Genomic DNA, 4,759 nt, shown 5'->3' with positions numbered 1-4,759 from the left:
TATTGCTAGGTGGCTAATAATTAATCTGGACTTCCATATCATATAGGATCATGTGGAATGTGGTTACATGTGCATGCATGATGATATGTTTTGCTCACAGGCTCAGTGGGAGCTCACACTCTATTATAAATGTTTTCTTAGATGATTTTGTAGATCGATACCGCTGTGGCATGGAGGCTCATTACGAGGAGGAGAGCCCTGATTATTATGATGATATTGGTGTGGACCCCGACAGAGGTTGTGCCGATGATGCGTGCATTCTCGGTGGTCATTGATGAAGACCGTTGAAGAGTGCACTTGATGCTTTTTGTCTTGGGGACTCCTTTTTCAGGAGTTTATCCCCGTTCTGTCTGTGGTTCTATTGTAGTCTTTTTACTTTCTTTTTGGGGTTGAGTCTGCTCACCCTGTATATATATATATATATGTATGTAGTAACTTTGGCTTTGATCTTGTCAGCTTTGCTTCTTAGTTTGAGGGTAGGTTGGGAAATGTATCAGAATAATCGCACATATGTATATATTATCATCATTTCCCGTATCTCTACGCTTTCTATTTGTTATTGCAATTGTAGTTTATCTGTAGTACTCTGATCTTGCCTATGGTAAAGTGAATGGAAGTGGTTCCCTGAATGTAATAACTGCTTCTAGATCCGTGGGATTTGACGGATTGCCGTTGCGCAATTCGGGTCACCTACTTAATCCTCACAAGGGGTGGTTTGGGGTGTGACAGAGCTTGGTATCAGAGCGTGAGGCTCTTCTTACATTCATGGGATGCAGATTAGGGTTAATAAGCTACCAACACTAAAATAAGTAATAATTAAAAACCACAGGGGAGGTAGATGCAATTGAATAAAAGATGCATAATTTCTATTAATTTAAAGGCAACTGTGGCTGAGCCACTACATAAGTTGGATTGGAAGTATTACTTTAATAATTACATAAACTGAAGAAAAAAAACTACATATAAACCCAACACAAAAGGAAAAGCAGAAATAAGTACATAAGCTAAAAAAAAAAAGAAAAGAAAGATAAGTCAGAACCACATAGCATCGACACCAGAGCTGGTCAAAAGAACTATTCTGGTGGATGTAAGTCGCTCGAAGGAGGCTGTGTCTGGCTTGAGTCAACATGATAGAATCTATCCCAGAAGTCCAAGCGTTGCTCAATAGATCCTACCCTGCTCTCCAAGGAAGTGAAGCCCCGATCCATCCTAGTCGCCATATCTGAAAGCTGGGTACCGAGACTCTGGAAGTGTGACATCATCTGCGCCCACTCGAAAGGCCCTGGAACCTGAGAACTGGTGGCACCTGTAGCCTCATAGGCAGGTAAGTTTGTGAACTGAGTGCCAACACCCTTGAAGTCGCCCTGACCCACACCCTGCTCCTCCCCATGCTCGCCCTGGATGTCTCCCTCAATGTCTTCTAGCTCCACATCCTGCTCATCACCACCCGGTACCTCCTCTAGCTCCTCATCCCTCTGTTGCATCTCTATCTGCTCCTCATCCTCTAGTGGATCCTCTCCTCGAACCTTCATCTTCAGTATCGAAGTTTTATCAATAGGCCTGGATCGGTCCTTCTCTATGTACTCACCTGCCAAGGGAACCTCGAAATGCCTAAAGACTAATGTGAGGAACTTCCCATACGAAAGGTTCCCTTCAAATGGGTTCTGTGCGTGATACATCATAACCTGGAGCAAAAGGTACGGGAGGTTTATGATCGGACCCCCTCTGCCAGCTCCCAGTAAACAGTATGTGATGTAGGCCCTCATCATAGATATGCTACCCCTATTGCCGCCCTTGGGGTAGATGTTGTAGGTAACACGCCTACTGATCACTCTAGCACTAGGCTTATAGGAAGCCTCAGACTTAGGTGTGTCCGGTGACCCTGTCAGTGCTTTGAAAACCAACCTCCTGGTCTCCAAAGAAAACATCTCAGAGATGTCCATCCTAGGTTTGTAGTAAACCCTCTCCCCAGTGTTGGGTAAACTCAAAATCTCTGCCAGTGAGGCAGTGGTCAATCGGATATCCACTCCCTTCACCCTACTCAACAGTCCGAACTCTTGTGCCCCAGATGGCACCAAATTGTAATAGAAGTACCGAACCAAGTTAGGATAACAAGGCTCGGTGGGAGTCAACATAGAGGTCCAACCCAAGATGTTGAACCTAGAAAAGAGATTGTACTGGTGAAAGTCCACCACCTGGATCACCCGGCCGTTCACAATTTTTAGTGACCTAAAATTCTTCCAAACCCTAGCATGCTCGTACATAGAAAAATGGAATCGATCAAACTCGGGTTCCTCCGAAGAGGAATCATCTCTAGGAGAAGTTGGAGGTACCGTAGATGAAGATGATGATGAACGTTCACTCTCAACTCGGAGTCTCTTCTGTGCCACGGACTTCCTAGCCGTGCGGTGACTTGTAGACATTTTTCTACAAAAGAGAAGAAAAGCGATAGTTAGGGCAAGGAAATCTAGTAAGAACCCTAGCTAAAGTAAGATAGAATAAAAAGAGAAACCTAAAAGAGGATGTAGCTAAGAAATCTTACCTAGGCACGCGTAGATTAGCAAGAAACTTGAAGAAATGCAAAGATTTGGTGTGGAACTAGTCACACTACCCTCCAAAGACCTTTCCTAAGTGTTTAGAAGAGTTTGGGAGAAATTAGAAATGAAATGGGCCCCTCTCAGACTCATATACCTGCGCCCCGATTCTCTAGATGATGGCACTGGGCGATGTAGGCAACGCCCAGAGACATCGCCCAGTGAATGTATTTTGCTGGTTTTTGTGTTTTAACACATGGGAACTTGGATTTCATCTATATTAACCCTGTTGAATATTAAAAAAAAAAAAAAGATTTGTACTAATGTTCTATAAAAAAAAAAATGAATAAATAATTAAGCAAACACTAATTTTATGAAAATAAGGGAATACAACTTTTACTTGGGGGCCTTGGTAGGACATATAGGAAATTGAAAATTCTTTGTTACATGTTTAACATAAGTATTTAAAATATATAGATATACATACATACTTATGAAAATTGGTGTTTAATATTTAACTATTATGTGCTTGATATTGTGATGTATGAATTGACTGGAGTGTTGCCATGCAAAATCGGACATAGATACGTAGGTATGTTGTAATACGTATTTACTACGTGTAGGGAGCGTAGATCTTACCCTATCCAAGGTTTAGGTCAGCTAAGAATAGGATTTAATAAGTTGTCTAGCCAATCAAAACACTTTAGACGCTAAGGTACCTGGAGCCAACCCAAGTACATTTTTATTTATTTTTAGCTGTTTAAATTCCAGTAGGCCTGTACTTAATTCTTTTAATTAAGTATGAACTGATGCCTAGAACCATTTTCTATGACATGACCTATTACCTTAACTAAGGCTAGAGACCCCAGCACCATGATCTATATTAGACAACTACGAGAGAGATTGAGACGGATACGACTAGTGCTACCCCGAGCCAAGAATCGGTTGGATTTTTATTTAACCCTTGCTGCCATTAGTGGACCGGGAGAGCGAGACTATTTTCTGTCCTTAGTTGGAGAAGTAAGAGCCGACATAGAGTACCTACTTGCGATGGAGTTTGTAACCGGGAAGAAGCTGGAATTGCTCGCTTGTTAGACTTGGTAAATAATTAAAAGCCTTCTATTTAAAAATCTGAAATCTCTCATATAGTGTCATGCATAGCCTACCATTACATAAAATATTTAAAAAGAGAAACAAAATACAAAATGAAAGAAAACACCTCATAATGAACAAAAATAACATATCTAACAATCCACCTTACTGGTGTGGCTCATGATATTCACTGGAATTATGGACTAGATTTATACCTGTACTAGCTAGGAAATAATTGTTGACCCCGATGAGCAATAATGGAATATTGAATACGCTCCTCTTTTCCAGAGAAGCCACAATGGTCAACACAAGAAAAAGTTCTCGTGGTGGTCGTAAACGGAAACAACCTCGAGTTGTACCAGAGGTTGAACTGCCTAATGGGACTGAGGCTCAAAATTATGAAGCATCGGCTGCTTCGTTAGAGGCACCAGCAGCTGCACAAGCCATTGCTGCAGCACCTCAGCCAAATGTGGCAGCCGATGATGTAACTGCATTCATGACCACAGGCCTAATAATACCACAAAATGTAGGGTTCCTCCTAGGTATGGACTATCTTGACGAGTACTATCATCCTTCGCTTACAGGGCTTGGCACGCTTAGTTCGTTCAGCTATAATCCATCATCGGTACAACCACCTAAGAACAAAATACCATTGCTTGAATGAAAAATAATGAATCACAGAAATAGAATTTTCTAACTAAATACATCGATTAAAATCATCCAAACAGGGATGGGGTTTCAACATCAAGCAATCAAGCATACAAACCAGAATTTTAAATAGCAAACACCATTAGTTCATCTACACCTAAAGATAGAGGGAACTTAGCCAATCATGGTGCTAAGAGACAAAGGACAGCAATGGTGACGATGATCCATGATGAAGTTGCGGGAACGGTGATCCTCCTCCACTTATCGAACGAAAATCCAAAACAAAAAAAAATAACAAAAGAAAAAAGTGGAAAACTAGAGAGAAGAAGAAGAGAAGAGGGCATGGCTGCTGCTATGAGAATGGGATGGAATCCATGGGTTAATATATTGTTAACCTTTAAAAAAAAAAATTTAATAATAAAAAAAGAGGTAAAGATAGGAAAAAGGTAGAATTAAAGAGTCTATGGGTGATTTTGAGTAGAAGA

This window comes from Telopea speciosissima, chromosome 4, assembly GCF_018873765.1.
Source record: "Telopea speciosissima isolate NSW1024214 ecotype Mountain lineage chromosome 4, Tspe_v1, whole genome shotgun sequence".
Taxonomy (NCBI): Eukaryota; Viridiplantae; Streptophyta; class Magnoliopsida; order Proteales; family Proteaceae; genus Telopea; species Telopea speciosissima.
This window is presented reverse-complemented; position numbering follows the sequence as displayed.